Here is an 18,784-nt window from a genome sequence, read left to right as displayed (position 1 = left end):
TGTCATTAGACACCTATACAGAAGTAACTGAATTATCCTGAGGTGTCTCTATAAGGATGAGATTAACTAAATCTTGCAATAGTATTTCTTCTTAGGGACTGTAAAGGGAGTCTGTAGTGATTAGCTCAGGTAAAGATATCTGGCATGTAGGTGTCTACATCTGATTGGTAATTACATCCTGGTTTACTCTGAGGGGAGAAGATAGTGTTTATTATGAAATAATTGCATAAAATGAGGAAGTAACTCAGAGAAGGAAACATACAAATCTGAGGGTGGAATAAGTCTGAAAGTGAAAGAATTATTATTTAGGTGTATGTAGGTTTCTAAGGTATCTAGGCTCCCTATGTAGTTGATGAACAGACAGTCAAATGAATTATTTAGTTCACTTTGAAGTACACACCTAGAACATTATTCAGTTCCCTAAACATCTGCACCTAGAGCTGTTTAAGTGTTATTCTGGATATTTCTGTAGGTCTGACAGATGTAACACAGGTCTTATAGGAGGCTATCATACTTCTGGAGCTGGACTTGAAGGCTTCCCGTCTAAATTCCAACACTAAATGCTTACATTTACACAATTGCATTCTGCCTACAGCTGACTATACTGGCAGGTATAGAATTCTGTGGGGGCAGACTGTTACCCCAAGATAGTTGTAATTCACTGCTTTATGCTTTATGAATTTAACTCATTTATGTCTATAGCACTACAAGAATGTGATGAAGCATTTTGAAGCCCTGTATAATATAGTCACATAAGGTGAATAGCATGCTAAATTTTAACTATTATGTTGGTATCTGTACATATACAAGTAATTATTATCAAAGAAGGTGTTGGCTGGTGGATTTCAACAATACACAACTCCTCAGTTAGCAAAGCCCAAAATACATACATGCTTTGAAGACTCCACATAGTTTCATTTTGTTCTTGGTATCAGCTGTTGACAACTGGCATTAACATGACTCTGATGAAACAGCTTTTATCCTTCACGTGCCCTTTTTATTACTTTCATCTTCTCAAGCATTTTCACAATGTATATGCAGCCTACATTCTAAATTTATTTCACATTTAATAGCTAAGGCTTTTACAAATATGACATCAGAAGATTAAACTAATGATGATAAAGGCTTCAAAATGCCATTAAAACTTATATTACAAATTAAAGCAAGATAACTTTAATAATAATAATAATAGTAATAGTAATAATAATAATGATATACTAAATCTGTTCTTGAGATGGATTAAATAAAAAGGCTGAAAAACATCCTTCTGATGTTCTTGAAGGCCGTGTCCTTTGAACCTGGCTTTGTTTGTGTGGATGTATTGAACAAACTGCTGACCCTTGTCTAGCTTTATCACTCATTCTCCTTGCCTGTTTCATCTGGAAATTACTTCTTTTTTCTGGAAATTAAGCATACATGCACTTATTGAAACATCAATATCCCTACCTCTTCAGTAATTTTATCCTTTTAGGCAAGGCCTATAAGCTTGTAGGCATCCATCCTCCCTGCTTTCCAGCCATTCACTTTTCATATTTAATGGCTTATATTAACATACATTAAATTATAAGCAACTAAATAAAACATTTACACCTTTCACACAGGCAGTAAAACAAATTTTTAAAATAAACTTTTATTGCATTATAATAGCACTGCAAATAATGGATTAAAATGAATACTCTTTTGTTTAAAATGCAGTTTATATCTTTCTGACTGATTACTTTGGCTGTAAACAAACTAAAACATGCTAAATCGTTTACTACCTTTTATGTACAGACTTACTGGAGACCCAGCAGGTGGTGACAGGTGAATTTCATGTAAGAATGATAAATTACATAGACAGATAGCATGATTCTAGCAGAATCAACTAGTTTTTGTGAGTACAATAGGTAGGGTTTTTTTGTCATTTTTATTTAGGTTTATTTGTATTATCTGGTTTTATTTGTGTTGTGGGTTGTTTTTCTTTTTATGGGTGGGTTTTTTTCTTTTAATGTATTTGTGATAAAACTGGCAGGTATTATTGCTGGCTTATAATTAAAATGTTCAAAGTAGTCTGAAACTGAAGATCTTATGAACACTCAAAACACAATTTCTGTTAATTTCCATGTGTTTCTACTGCTTGGAGTCTCTTGACAGCTATTAGTGAAGTAGATTAAGAGTGATACTTCTCTTCTCAGGCATGGTCAAGAGTCAAAGAAAACATAGCTCAAAATGCATTTTTTCTCATCAGGTTAATCCTTGTCTGTGCTGGGTTTAGAGGTTCTTAAATCACTGTATTAGGGACTTTGGCACAGAATGGGTATCTCAAGAAAAATACCTTACCACAAGTGTTGGAGGGGAAAAAAAATATTAAGATTTCCCTTGAAAGTGTATAGAGTTCAATCCTACAATGGCATGCTTACAAATTATGTTAACTTCATATCAGCTATTATCATCTTGATTTCCCTGACTCTGTGAATGATGTTAGGAAGGCTCAATAATGTGGTTAAAACCCAAAAGAGTGTCAGCTTTGCATATCCATCAGCATGCACTGTGTCTGATGAAATCAGTCTGCCTGCTGCAGGACTTTAGGCCTTCTGCAAACAAATAGGAACACAAAGACAAATAGTACAATAAATAAAATGAAATCATGTTTGTGACTTCAGGAGCTGTAGCTGGTATTATGAAGTAAAGCAATCTTTTCTGATAGCACACATATCCGTTTAAAGAAATAGAGCATAAACAACCATATAAAATTGGCAACTCTTTTAAGAGGTGGTCAGAGAACTGTCCAAAGCATATTTGTAAGGCTGATTCCAGCCTGTTACAACAGAGCTAATTTGTGTAATATTGTTAACAGGCCAGCTGCATCCATAGTACAGCTTCTTTTCATAATATACAGCCTCCATCTTTTTCACTTTCCTACTGAAAGAATTCACCTTCAGATATCAAGAACATATTGTCATTCAGAGGTGATGTTAGGTTTGTTAAATTGAAAAGATTGTGTCTGTGATGCCATATAGTCATAAAACCCTTCAGTGAGGGTGGGATCAATTTCACTGCTTTTTACCTATCTAAACTTAAACTGTTTGCCCAAACCAGCCATAATAGATAAGGTAGGTCTAGCTATGAAGTCACTGAGTCTGAGCAAATCTGGTCATCTGCTTTAGGAAGTGATGAATTGCACTGTGAAGTGAACTTTACTAGCTATTTTAAGAGACTGTTCATTACAGATCAATTGTAGTGACTATTCAGGGTGAGGGATACCTCACCACTTCATAGTTAGTGTAGATCCTATTTAGGTATAATTTCTGATGTATCTCTTCTCTACTAGTTGTCTTGATGGGGTATAGCTTTTGGAAAATAATTTTTCACATTGTACACAAGCTTAGCCTGGGGCTCTCCTGCTGTGTTGTTTGTGCAGTTATCAACCATATGTCACTAAATTATGCATTTTTCTTTCAGAGCAAACTGGTCATGATGTCAAAAGCAAGCAGATGCACTGATGAGAAGTGCTGTTATAAAAAAATGCAAGGGAAATAGCCGGTTTCTAAGAAGTAATTATGTCAGAATGTCAAGATAATGTTAATTTCTTGACAGAAGTCAGGAAAGAAGACTGTTAACCTGTACTTTAAATAATCTACATGGACAGAAACAGACATGTGCATGCTTGTGCTTTTTAAACTTCTGGTTGGATGGATATGAGAAGTCTTTCCCTGTGCAAGTGTATTCCCATCTTGAGTGTTATAGCCAGCATTAAACATCTCTGTATAACTGTCTCAGTCCATTTAGACAGACAAACCTTTAGTATTGGTAAAGTCCTTAATTAGAGGATTGAATAGTTTGGACCATGACTGTACATATCATTCTAAACACAGAATGATACAAGCAGTACTAAACTCAGAGGGCATGGACAGTCAGGTAAACCTAGTAATTTAATCTATAGTTACAGCTCTAGAAAAGGTTCAACTGAAATTGCTCTTCTGGGAACAGCTAATTCTTCTTTTTTCCTTTCTTTTTTTTCCCCCTGATATACACATACAAGACATACTGTCTAAAGTCTTGTAATGGTCATTTGATTGAAAATAGAATAAGAAGTTCTCCAGAACCTACCACCCTCCATCAGATACATACTTAGAATTTTCTAAAAATTTTCATTTTATCTCTTTATTTAACTGGACAAGACAAGTGCTTGGACTTGCTCTCAGCTTTCAGCAGTCTCAGTCTCAAATGAATTGTTCTAAATCTGTTCCTGGATAAAAGCATAGTCAGCATAGTTGTGCTTTTGATTCAGTTCTCCAGCTGCCCCACTTCAGTAGTACTGGGACACCTTCTACCCAGACAAGTGACCACTATCCCACCTCCAACTTCCTTCAGATGCACCCATATACCTATATATATATATATACATCCATAACTGCATAGGTAAAGAATGAATAAAATATTTTTTATAAGAGCTAATGAAATTAATAATTCAATTTTAAATGTTAATAGAAGATAATTAAACAGCCGTTAAAGTCTGAAGGCTGTAGAACATGTACCAACACATTGGTGGATTACTTTAGGAGGGCACAGGGGCACCAAAGGGCAAAGGGCAGCATGAACAAGTTGGAACATGTCCAAGGGCTATGGACCCCTCCTGAAAGTCCTGTCAAGGGACCCCTGGTGCAAATCCTGTCAGATGCAAAGAAGATCCCAGACCTCTAAGCTGGTCTGAGAGACCCTGGCGTCTAGGCCCGGCCCAACATAACTGTGCAGTATTACTGGGTGAGACTTTGGGCTTTGCACAGTGGTACAAGACACAGGCAACACTGTTTGTGAAAATGAGAAACCAGAACAAAATGCCAACTTCAGACAAACATATGCATGGACACAGTAGGTAAAAGACCCTAATATGTTCCCCAGAAATATGACATGAAAATGGAAGAATGGCCCCATCAATTGCAAACTGGATTTGAGGTAAGTATCATACAGAGAAGGCAGGTGATACGGAGAGAGCTTGCTTTGTCCACAGTTTTGGGGCATCTTTCAGGATCTGGAAGACTACTGAGGGGTCCAAGCTGGTGCTGCATGTAATGGTCTTATAAAGGTGGCTACACATAAAGGTGGTTTCCCTACCCTTAGGACAATGCTGCAAAGAAGAGGCAGAAGACTGAGTATGCAATAAAACCTCTTATGTTAGACAACAGTTACTGCAAACCCCAGCTTTGGGACATATTGCCATCCCATGCTCTTAGAGGTAACAGCTTCTGCAGAAAGAGCAAGTGGATCAGTAAGAGCAGTGGGAGTGTTTCAAAGCTAAAAGACCATGATTATTTTCAGGCACAAAGAAGCAGCAGCAGCATGATGATGGTAAAAAGGATGGTGGAGCTGTTAGGTCTGGGGCCTTAGCTTACAGGCTGGCAAAGCAGAAAAAATGTGTTACAACAAAGACTGTTAATTAGGAAAGCTAGACTAATTTTACTTTGCTGCAAGCATCTTGTTGGCAAAGGGTTATGGGGAACACAAGGACCTTTAAATACAAACTGCTTTTCTGAATTTGGTGAAACAGTGAATGTGTCTCCAGTTACGGTAGAAGATGACACCTTGGAAGAAACATCCCTGTTAATGCAGCCCTCTGCAGAGCAGGAAGCTGTTCCACACAATGATGATGTTTCGCAGGGGGTGTCCAGTTGCTACAGTTCCAGGTCCTGATGACTAATTCAGAAGCCCAGATTTATCTCCGTGCAGGTTTTGGCTGGGGTAGTTAGTTTTCTTCATAGTAGCTATTATGGGGTTATGTTTTGGTTTTGTGCTGGAAACAATGTTGATAATACAGGGATGTTTTTGTTACTGCTGCTCAGCAGTGTTTACACTGAGCCAAGGCCTTTGCTGCTCCTCACCCCGCCAGAGAACAGGTGGGGGGGGCACAAGGAGTTGGGAGGGGACACAGCTGGGACAGCTGACCCCCACTGACCAAAGGGATATTCCGTACCGTATGATGTCATGCTCCGCATGTAAAGCTCGGGGAAGAAGGAGGACGTTCAGAGTGATGGTGTTTGTCTTCCCAAGTAACAGTTACACGTGATGGAGCCCTGCTTTCCTGGGGATGGCTGAACACCTGCCTGCCCATGGGAAGTGGTGAATTAATTCCTTGTTTTGCTTTGCTTGCATGCACAGCTTTTGCTTTACTTATTAAACTGTCTTCATCTCAACCCACAAGGTTTCTCACTTTTGCTCTTCCGATTCTCTCCCCCATCCCGCTGTAGGAGAGTGAGCAAGCGCTTTTGTGGTGCTTATTTGCCAGCTGGGGTTAAAGCACAGCAACCTCCCACCCTCAGTTGTAGCAGAGATGGTGAAGGAGAATGCCCATGGCTTCCATGGAGCATATTCAGCAATGGCAATGGCCGGTCCAAAGGTTTGAGTCTAGGTCATATGTAGAAGAGTACAAATCTCTTAATTGAGATCAGGTAGCACTGTAAGATGCTTATGAAACATTTTGTCAGGGTATAGAACAAATTTTTAATTATTTATGCCAGCTGTTTGAACTTCATGATTATACTTAGCTCCATCTTAAAGCTGTCAGCATGCATAACTTTTTATTCCTTCACTATTAATTCAAACAATATGAACACTGCAACATTTTTAGAGTGGGTCAGTACTGTCCTACAAAATAAGAGCAAGCTGGGGTTTATTCAGACTTTCTGATTTACTAACAATATTGTAAAGGCCATTGGGGGAGGGGTACACAAACCCCGCAGCCTATGCCCCATTCCAAAATCAAAGACAAAAAGTGACGTTATTGAATTGATCTAAATAACAGCAACAACCTCTGTTTTGCTGGCAGTCACAGAGCTTACAGCAGAGAGGGATCTGACAAATGCAGAATTGTTAAGCAGAGCAAAATTGCTACGTGACAGACTGGGATGGTCTGTGTATGGGAAGGTCACACTGAGTGGCATTCCCTTGTCTGACAATCTTCTACATGTTAATGTATGCATGATCCTCCTATCTGAAGGTAAAAGGGTTTGGGGGATTTTTAAGCCAAACTACAGTTTTATATGTCCTAAGACCCTTTCCTTTCTTTTACATGACAAGCATTATTATGATGTTAATGATGTCAGCAATGTTATTAAGGTAGGAAAATTTTGTGAGCTTTGTTATATACTGTATAACCATGGTCATAGCTTCATCAACAAAACAATATCCTCTTGGACACCCCAGTGAGAATTTTGATACCCTGACATCCTACTCTGGGATAGTCAAAGCAAAAGTATACCTGCCCCGTGGTCCTTTTTCCCGCTGTACTTCCTGTGATAGTAAATGGCAAGCTACTGTTTCCCATGTGCCACTCTTGTGCTGAAATCTGCTAGGCACTCTGCATCCACAATGATGAAGGAAGAGCCTTCATGAGTACCTGGTGTCCTTGGGAACAAAACAAGGCTCTGGGGAAGGGTTACAAGGCTGATGAAATCTATGAGGTTCACCATCTACTTATAGGGCCACAAGATTTCTGTCATAATATTTAAAGCAGAATGGATTCTTAGCATAATTTCCACCAAAAGTGTTGTTACCTACAAACCAAGCAAGAAGTTTGGGCAACTCTTGTAGAAACAAATTTTCCTGGTTGCTGATGTTACTGCCAGCTGGTATGCTGAACACACTTTAATGTGTGGCTAAACAATTTCCAAACCACTATTCAAAAGTGAGACAGCCTTTCTATATATACAGGCTACAGAACATACTTCCAACATCTGTGCCATACATCACAGGAATGTCTTGATATCCAGGGAGACCATTGCCAGCCTAGGCTCTGTAATAATTTACGTAAAAGTACAGGTACCCATAATTTTTTAGCACTACCGTTTTGGCATGTTTTTTAAAAATATCACAGGCTCCCAGGGCCAAAGATGTAGCTTTATAATCACCTTCCCAAAGCAAAATGAGACATGATTGTTCTTGTCTGTCTTTATTTCAATGCTGATTTTGTCAGTGCATTGGCAGTTTACCGGTACATCATGTGGCTTACTATACATCACTGTTATGATTTCATTGTTATTTCCACTGGCTGGAACACAGCACAATAAAGGAACCACAAGGTCCCCAACAAGCTGGTGCTTACAAGATCCATGTAAAGGCAGGCTTGAGTTAAAACCTCTGGTGATGTCTGCCACAAAGAGAAATTTCTTAGAAGCAGCACTCATAGAAGCTCCCAAATTACATCCCAGATCCCAAGTGGTAGATAAAGTGTGAGGTTTTACATCCATTTTGAACTTTATTTTCCTTATGATTGGGTCATGGACCAGACCCACTCCTGCAGAGTCAATAGATGAAGCTTTGTTGTGAGGGTTAAGAAGATGGTTCATACATTCCATCAACATGGGAAGAGTTGTGTAATAACCTTTGCACAAAGTGTACTGCCCTGTCTTTCCCTGCAGTGCTATTTCAGAGACAGTATATTTGCTGATGCTATTCCAGCTGTGTGGGTACCATATTTCCATCAGCCCCACCTGCCACTAATTGGAGACCTCCAGTGGCCTCACCAGCTGTGCAGTAAAGTTTGAGAGTGTTTTGTGGGCAGAATCTGGCACTGGCATTGCTGAGTAGCATGATGTAGAAATCCCTGTCCACCATGGTTCTTTTTCCCCTGCTTTACTGGCAGGCATTAGATACCCTGAGTGTGGGAGGCTTCTCTCCAGCTGTTGAACTTCTGGGGCCAGCCACATCATTTCAGCAGCAGCTGATTCTTTGTTCTTTTCCATTTTGCAGCAATGATGATCTCAGTTTTGTAGATTCAGTCCTTATCAGGACTGAGTTTTTGAAGGTCTTCAGGGTAAAATGTTCCTTTGACTGCTTCATAGTAGACCATAGTCTATAGTGGTACACGGTTACACATCCCCTTTTCACAGCTTCAGCTGCTATGAAAATTTCTTCTGTGGACATTTGCTCATAACCATTCTCAAATCCCTCAGTTGCTCTAAAGAGCTATACATGGTCTCCTTTTTTTGAGCAGAAGTACAGATCCTTTAATTTTAAACACATCTCTACATAGAATTTTTCAAAAGCTTACAGAGTTTAAAAGGTTTATGTCTGCGGGCTTGGCTCTGGTAGTTTTGTGGAAGCTGTGGAAGCTCTTTATAAACTCAAAGAACACAACGAAGTTCTGTGCTGTTGTGCTGGTTTTGACTGAGGTAGGTGTGATAAACGCAGTCATGATTCATGTCAAAAATAGAATGTACTGTGATAAGTGTAACTGTTGTACCCTGTGTAGATCTGGGACCTGTATCGCAGTTGTGGTGAGTGGGCATGTGTGGTTCTCCTTTGAGACAATGGGATGGCTTCCCCTTCCCCTGAGGCAATCGCTGCTTGGAAAAGCCTGCCAAAGCAGATAAGGAAAGAGAAACCATGCCAGGGAAGGCCTGCCAAAGGAGACAAAGACCTTGAGATTAGAAAAAGCGCTCCAAAGGAGAGCCAATAGGAGGAGAAGGTGTATGCTAAGGACCCAATGGAGAAAGAGCAGGACGAACATCCAGCGAGAAGAGATTGGTCAAGATCCGGGGATAAAAAACGCTGCTTTTAGGACTCAGGTGTGCAAGTGGTGGAACTAATTGAGTTCTCCGCGCACCCAGTGCTGTTTTTGCTTATTGTTTCTCAACCTAAATTGATTGAACCCAAAATAAAATTGTTTTAATTGTTATCATTTATAACAGTAGGGTTATGCTTCATAATAGCTTGCATGGTGGTGTGTTTTAGATTTCTGACCACAACAGCGTTGATAATTCAGGGCTGTTTTAGCTGTTGCTGACTCACACTTACACATTGCCAAGGCCTTTGCTGCTCCTCACCCCACCACATCAGCAAGCAGGCCGGGGGTGCACAAGAGGTTGGGAGGCGACACAGCTGGGACAGCTGACTCCAGCTGACCAAAGGGGTATCCCATACCATATAATATGGCCAACGATAGAAACTGGGAGGGAAGAAGGAGTAAGGGGGAATGTTCAGAGTTATGGCTTTTTGTCTTTCCAAGTAACTGTTATACATGCTGGAGCCCTGCTTTCCTGGAGATGGCTGAACACCTGCCTGCCCATGGGAAGTGGTGAATGAATTTCTTATTTTGCTGTGCTTACACACACAGCTTTTGCTTTACCTGTTAAATTGTCCTTATCTCAACCTGCAAGTTTTCTCACTTTTACCCTTCCAATTCTCACCCCCATCCAGCTGTGGGGGAGTGAGCAAGTGGCTGTGTGGGCTGAGCTGCCCCACAACAGCTGTAAATCTCCACATCTTGGTTCTAAGTGTCCTGTTTAAATGATCTGTGACAGAAATTTTAACTTCATTATTAGCAAAAGAATGTTGAAAGTCGCAAAGTACTGTCAGTCTGTAATATCTGACACTTGTAGACCCTGCTAGAAGTTGATTTAAAAGCATAAACTGTTTCATAACCTGTTTTACCTTTTAGTCCAGCGGCCCAGGACTGCTTGGATAATATGGCTACCACTTTTAAGATGTACTTAATGTTGCCTTTGTATTTAGAGAACTGTTGTGCATTGTCCGAGTTTACCTGCCATTGTGCTTCTATGTCTTCCGTAATTACCTTGTTTCTTTTCAAGTGCTTTCTTACAGCTCCGTGTAAAACATTAATGTCCTGGACTGCAGGCTAGGTTGGCACCTGGCTTCAATTCAGACCAGCAGCTGCCTTTTAGCAGCTTCAAAAGGGGATTTAGGACCTCAAAGCTTGCTTTTTTTTTTTTTTTTTTTTTTTTTTTTTGTTTGTTTGTTTGTTTTTGTTTTGTCTTCTGTATAATCATCACCCCCTTATTGCAACAATCTTTCAGTCTTACGTGCAATACCCATTTGCTAACATTTCCATTGAAAAAAAGTGTCCTCTTCCTTTTTAACAGTCTTCCTTATTCATGATTTATGTCAACAGCAAACTGTAAACTTCACAATAAAATCTGAATTTGATATAGTGAAAAACCTGGAACTCTGCTGCAGACAGAAACTACATAGAAACAACACCAGAGAAAGAGCGAAGGGTGGGAGCTTAGCACTTAGCACTTCAAGAAGGGAACAATTAGTACCGATGTAGATGAGCTTAACAAGAATGTAAATAAGCAGCCTTCTGACGAGTACGTGCTAACTGCTAAAAGAAAATAAACCAAGGTAAAATAATTGTGGTAGTAGTAGATCAGCGACCTCCTACTCAAATGGCCCCCACCCCAAAGAAGGTGGATTCCCCCACCCGAGGATCATGCTGATATAGATTAAAACCAGCCCAGTGGGCATCTGTTAGCTTGGCATGTTTAGAGTGGACGACAGGGAAGGACTAACCGTTAGCTAGCAGATGTTTTAAGGTAACAGAAACTAAATAACAAAGACTGCTAATGTACGCAAAGATAAACAAGAACTTCTGCTAACTGCCCAAGATTATGAAAAGTACATCTTGAAGAAGCGCCAGAGGGAGGAGATTCTGAGTGTTCAGAAACCTTATGTATATGCATGACTTTGTATGATAAATACCGGACTGCTTGTTGAAATGGTGTGCAAGTTAGGAGGAGCGATCCCCCGCTGCACCCGGCGCCGCAATAAACATACCTGCTTTAGAACTCTCCTCGAGTTGCAGAGTTCGATCCCCACGTCAAATTTATCTAAAGTTCAAGGCCAGTCAAATCTAAAATGTGGGGGTTGTATTAAAGTTCTAAAAAATATTTATGGTATGACAAAAAAACCAACCAACCAAACAAACCAAAAAAACCCAAAAAACAGCAAAACCCCACAACAAAACCCCCACAAAACAAAACTTGAATATTGTTCCTGAGTAAATTCCAGAGAGTTTTGCCACCGACAGCAAAATTGTTTAGAGACGAATTCTGAAGTGATAAAAATTTGTGTAGTCATGAATCTAATAATTGTGTAATCATGTACTCAGCAACGATTACGGTCCTGTCATTTTAGAAGAGCATACCTCTGATGTACGGAATTAGACTCTATAACTCGAAAGTTATAAAGTAGGTATGTTTATTGCGCGCAGGTGCACGGGGGATCGCTCCTCCACAAGCGTGCATGCCCGAAGCGACGAACCATCTCACATTTATACAATAAAACAAATGAATATTCAATTAACGCCTATACATATTCGTTACCTAAACCCCGCTTCGTATGTTAATCAGCTTATCAGTCCTTTGCCTGGAATGTGGTGGTCTTGCAGATTTGTAGGTGATTCATGTCCTTGTGACCATCCGGATCTTCTCCAGCAAGGAGACTTAGCACTCCCTCCCTCTAGATAGCATTGGAATGTCTCTCATCCTTTTCTCATTCTCTTTTAAATAGCCCCTTTGTTAGAGGAAGAAGGGCAGGCGTCTCCTCAAAAATGTAGGCGTCTCCTCAAAGCTGTGTGCCTATGCCTATGTGACCAGACACCGCACCCATGACCAGTCACCATACCCACATTCCTTGAGCAGACATATACAATCACAATCGATGTCCATTGTCCCTATTTCACACTATTTCTCCATATCACCTCTGCAAATGTGTAAAGCTCTGTCTGCAAGAAAAAAATTAATGAAAGTTGGGAACGTCCAATTCATTGTAACAGAAGCTGATGCTCCTGGAATGTAAGAAATTGTTACTTTGCCTCACTTAATATACTTCTTTCAAGCCTAATGTTGAATTCAGAGCATTGTTTAGATTTGTGTTTCAAAATGTTTAAGAAAAGAATGAGCAAAACCGCTAATCAACAAATGAAAAGAGAAATTATTTATCTTAGTGATAATGAAGATTACCATTGAAATATAAATGTAATACACTTTTCTGCATTATTCTGGTGTATGAGTGGGTATATGTGTGTAGGTGTGCATACTTGTATCTATACAGCATAAACATATAGATGTGCGTATCTGTTTTTACACACAAACATTGTGAATAAGTATTTGTATGAATGTATATGTATGTCTGTACACGTATATGTCTTTTCTGTCATTCAGGTGCAGGAACAGCTTATGAATGTTGAATTATCTCTTTGAAAGTTAATTATTTTGCTAAATATAAATTAATCTTTCGAGTATTCGTACTGAAAAAAAATAGGAGCACTGACAAATGTTTATGAACTGACAGTTCAACATTTGCATGTGATTCTGTTGCTTAAACTTCTGAATTACAGAATTCTGATCTAGTTAAACAGGAACGTGTACAAAGTTTAGGTGAAGCTGACTCACCCTCTCAGGTCGTTAAATAATTCTCTCTCTCAAGTACCCCATCTCAAGTTGTCAAAACTAATCAAGGGAGTCAGCCTTGGGAAACAAAGAACAGATAATGATAAGAACATCGTTATCTAAATTATGCAGAAAGAAGTCTTCAAGTGAAAAAGTTCTGGCCACAAAGGGACAAGCCAGTAAGGTGTTGCAATCGCAGATTTGCACTAGAAGAAACTTGCAGCTAAACCTGTGCGTGAATGAAAATGAACATGCAATGTCCTATGAATGTGCAAGTACTCTACTGTATATAATGTGTACCCACCCCCGAGTAACTTGGTGTGCACGTTAGAAGGAAAGGTCCTGCATGCACCCAGCGCTGCAATAAACCGATGTCAGCTTTCTAATGTATCCTTTTTTTCCTGGTTTTCCCGGTTATGATTTTTGGTAACAGTTCCCTTCATAAGTTTACAGGAAATGCTTAAGATAAAACTCTCATGTGAATACTAAGTAACTCTGTAAAATGCTTAGATAACTAAGTAGAAGGACCAAATAAGATATTGGAAATACTTTCAGACACTTTGACTGATTTTTATAAAAAAAAAATTGGGAAAAAATTGCACTTAAAATTGGTTGATGGTTACAAGATCAGAAAATACGGTATTTCATGCTTACCACATTTATCTTTCAATGACAATGCAAGCTCATAATCTGTATTCAAGAAGCACTAAGTATACTTTCTCCCTTCTTCCTTCTTTAGCATGCTAATCAGTTTCCATAAAACAGAAATGTGGCCAGAAACTCAAATTTGAGGTCTCACACAGTTTCACTTATCCTTGAAATGAAAACTCTGAATACACATGACATTTACGTAAGGCTAGAAAAATAAAATAGTCTGAAATTAGATGTGGTGTGTGTTTCCAAACAAATAAAGAGAGATCTAAAGTCTTAACAGAAATCATAAAAAGGCAAATAAGTGATACAGCCTGAAATCTAAGCTGTTTAGTGGTTACACTATACTGTTACATATTTTTAATTGTTATTTATAGATGATGCCCAAATATCTTTATTTTTCTAATTAACACATAACACATATTTGCTGATGACAGTAGAAATAGCTGGACTCAGAAAAGAACTTGGACTCTAAAGGGCATGCCACACCAGTGTGCTGTAGTGACTGCAGACAGTGGGCTTGGCTTGGCTTATCCAGCAGTCCAAAGAGCTTGGTGGGCATAAGTGGCCCTGAGCTGAGGGGAGTGATGCATTAATTATAGTCCCAGTGGCTGATGGAGGTACTGCTGACTAGTCTTCTTGCTTGTGACTATGCTGGAAAAATCTGCAACATGCAGTTACATATCAGAAAAAGTATGTCATAATAGGAAAAAAAATAATTGAGAGGTAGTGGGCTTAGGGACTAATATGGGAAGTTTTATGAAATGTTCTCAAAAGGAAAAGGATAGCATACTGAAAAAGGGCTGTAATTCCATTTTTAGAATACCTGCCCATTTTACTACTTTTTATCAGGAAGCAAAAGGATTTTAGAAATTGGTGGTTCAGTGATAATCTATTCAAATGCTAACCTGTTTAAGAACATTGCATGTTTTTAGAGCACTCCACTTCCAGAAGACATGTTATTCACTAACAGACTTAAATGACTGATGTGGAAGAGATTCTGAGAGCAATTTCATTAGTTCTACTGGGAATATCATAATTTTATCGTTTAATTTTATTGACAGAAAACTACAAAACATAAGGAAAATGAAGAAACTTGAAGAAACTTCACTTGGCATCAATCATAAGAGCTACAAGATGAATTAATTTTCATAATTTTGGTTGATTTTTCATAATAATTTGAAAAGTAAATTAAACCAAAAAACCATGTCTGTGAGCCAGTGTCCCTAACTTCAGACATCCTTCTGTCTGAAAGATTAGATGCCTGCAGTAATACTTTATTCTCTGTGTACAGAGATGTACAGTATGCATTTTCTTGCTACAATTTTTTCTCCATGCAATTAAGTATGCAGGCAGAAATTCAATGTTTAAATTACCTGGAGTGGATCCCACCTCCTAAATTTAGAAGTGAAATCCTTTGTCTCATTCTTATACAGCTTCTGAATTGATCCCTGTTCTTAAAGTTACGATACACATTTCTGAAAATTTCAAGTGTTTGTGAATATAGATTTTGAACAGAGCTATACTATATATTTCAATACTATTTTGTTGTCCTTTGCTTGTGGCAAACTGTAGAATTTAATTTAGTGGCAAAATAATGTAACAAGTTGTTTTGGGAATGAAACTGACAGCATAGACTATGACATCAATGTCAATGTCCCTTAGATGGGATATTGAACAGCTGCATAATCACAAAAGAAATAATTAGAGGAGTGCACCACACACATAGTATTTGATGGGATTGATTTAGAGCTTGTGGGTCTACTCAAACACTCATCCATGCACACATATCAAGTTTAATGTACATGTGTGCATGGCCAGGTCTTCTGCAGTGCATTTTATTGATACAGATTTCTTCACCGAGGAAGAACATCTGTGCTGCTGGAGGAGAAAAGGAAAATAAGGAAGTACGCCATGTCCAATATTTGTTCCTTTGCTTTAATGTTTTTAGGAATCTTCTTCCCCCAGAGAATATCCCAGTATTCAAGAGTCCCTGAACTCTCAGGAACAGCCCAAGAGTAATCAATTCGCTTATGCAACTGGTAAAAAAGTTCTTGCATGGTCCAGTAAAGCATATTGCAATTTCTGTCCTTTGTGTTTAGTGATCATGAAAAAATCTATACTGTTTCTCTAACTGAAGGCATAAAAAAGAAAATTCATTTTGCTCTGCATTGTCTATGGACACTAAAAAGCCCTAAATACTGCATAAAAATATAGTTCACATTTCTTGTATGTTACATGTTTTAAAAATCTTAGTGTTTTGTTTGGTGTGCTAGCCTAAAAAGGTAAGGAATGGAATGAATATACTATCAACTTAGAGGTCAGCATATAACTATTCAGAGAAATTTGAACTTGCCCTTCAGCTATTATGTTGTTTAACATATCAGCAAAATAATGCCATGGGGAAACCCCATCTTTTCAAAGCTATTTAAATGTTTGTTCATGCTTCAGTGACACAAGAAATCTATTTAAATGTAAATAATTAAATTCTACAAGGCATGGCCATTGGCATTAAATCCATGACAAATAAAGGCAATAAAATTTTGAATGCCTGTCTTCCATCTAAGATAAGAATTGTGCTAACCCTTCATCTTATATTATGGAGTTACTTATACTGTCTATTATATGTACGTGGGTATATGTGTACATTTATACAAACACAAAACCACATTTATACATATATTTCATATATCGCTTTGCTAGTGATGTTTTTTGTTTATTTTTTAAAAAATAAAAAAATTCTGTGTACCCTCCATTCATCTCAAATTCCTCAATAATTAATTTAATTGGTGTCAACATTAAACTGCACCAAAATCAGTAAAAAATCTCTTTGTTAAATGCTTATTTTTCATAGTGAACTTGAATCAGGAAATTAGAGCAGTAGTGTTCCTAAGTAAGGTCAAATACTTGTAAGGCCTTTAAACAATACTAAGATAATCAGGGTTAAATTCCCAAGAACTCAGGAAGGACATTTTCTCATGTCTCTCTTATAAATAAATAAATTCTCCTGTTGCCACATAATGAACTCTTTAGAAGCATACTAGAGCATTAATTAGATTAACCCTTGTAGGCATTCAAATTCAAAGCTTCATTTCCTCATCTGGGACTGTCAGGAAGAATATTAGAGTCAGTTTGTTAAACATTTCATTTAGACCTGTCTTTGCCATCTTTCTACTCAGCCATTCCAGTCCTTACCCAGTAATTTCGCTGAGTTGGAGACAGGCCAGCTAAGATATTATTCATCACCATCTTTTAATGTACCAGTGGAACTGTGGTGCAAGGACAGATCATTCTTTTGTACTTCATCAGTGAAGTGACAGATATTTTTTTTTTCCCTTATTGTCAATATGCAGGATCAAGCCTAAAAATAAGGGGGAATAGTTTGTGAGGAAAGAATTCATCATAATGTAGGAGAGATTGGAGACCAGACAGAAAGCTAGAGAAGTTAGAAACAGAAGATGAAAGAAAGGCTGATAGACTTGATGTAAATAACGAAAAAGACAGAACTCTGATGGTAGTGATGCAAAATAGGCAGGAGACAGAAGGTTTAACAGGGAGAAATAAATATATTGGAAAGGAATTTAAATGAAAATTTCCTGAAACCAAATAATTAAACTCAATAACTGGGGTCTGAAAGATTATACTTTTAATCCTAAGTAAGATGACCGAGCACTGATTCCTTGTGTGAGATCAAGCGCCACCAGCTGGCTCGTGTGCACCCTGTTTTGGGCTCGTCCACTTTGTGTCAGATTTCTCTCGGAGACATTTTTTGACAGGTTCAAAATGGAGCCGCTTAAGCAACAAGGGCAATTAAGTCTGCAGTGTTCAGTGTCACTCTATTATTTAACAAGGCAGACTTCCCCTAAAGATGTGCAAGGAAAATAAAACATGCTACAGAAGAAAACAAATGACAAAGAAAATGGAAGCAGTAAAATGGGAAGCCAAATCAACAATAAAGTTCAAAGGAAGCAGGTGAAGTCTTTCTATAATAATTTAGAAGTATACTGGGAGATTTGCTGCCATATGGTGAAACACATTGTATGGTTGTCTCTGTTCTGACATTTGAATGTAAACTGGTAAAGCATGAAGTGGAGTTCCAGCCAGCTCAGATTATGTAGTGGTATCTCTCCACAGAATCTATGGGCTGACACAGCTTTGCTGTGTTGTCTGCCACCTCCTATCACGCAGGGAGCTGAGGAAGAATGAGATACTCTGTTTTCTTCTGCATGTCTGGCTCCATCTGATGCGTTTTGAGGACACTGAACTCTTTATCATTGGGTAAGATTGTTGCAGAGGATCACCCTGATTCTGAACAAATCTTCACTTTATGAGACTGTGAGGCAAGAAGAGAACAAAAGAGTTGTATAAAAAGCAGCTACAGAAGCAGCTACAGTCTAGCTGACTGCTGTCACAATTTTAGATACACAGGCTGCTGATTCTCCTGAAGGCAAAGCTACTGTCTCCTCTTCCTTGGCTGCTGTAGGTAGATACTCTGAAGAAGCAGATGGGTCAAAATAGTTCCATCTGTTTTACTGTCAGAAACTTAAAAAGATGTTCTGATTTTAGCATAAGACTCATGACATTAACTCAAGAAGTAAAGAAAACTAGAAAAAATGCCCAGTCAGTTCCCAAGCAGTGGCCTTCAGCCAGCTTCCCCCCCCCCCCCCCCCCCCCCCCCCCCCAAGCTTTATATACTGAGCATGACATCATATGTCACTTTGGCCAGTTTGGGTCAGCTGTCCCAGCTGTGTGCCCTCCCAGCTCCTTGTGCCCTGCAGCCTGCTCACTGGCAGGGCAAGTATGAGAAGCTGGAGTCCTTGGTCACTGCTTAGCAACAACTGAAACATCAGTGTGTTATCAACATTATTGTCATCCTAAATCCAAAACAGGGCACTGTAACAGCTACTGGGAAGAAAATTAACATTATCCCAGCTGAAACCAGGACAATAGTAAAAGAAGAATGTCAC

The sequence above is a fragment of the Falco biarmicus genome, chromosome 2 (assembly GCF_023638135.1).
Source record: "Falco biarmicus isolate bFalBia1 chromosome 2, bFalBia1.pri, whole genome shotgun sequence".
NCBI lineage: Eukaryota > Metazoa > Chordata > Aves > Falconiformes > Falconidae > Falco > Falco biarmicus.
The sequence above is the reverse complement of the archived record's forward strand: the minus strand, read 5'-3'. Positions refer to the sequence as shown.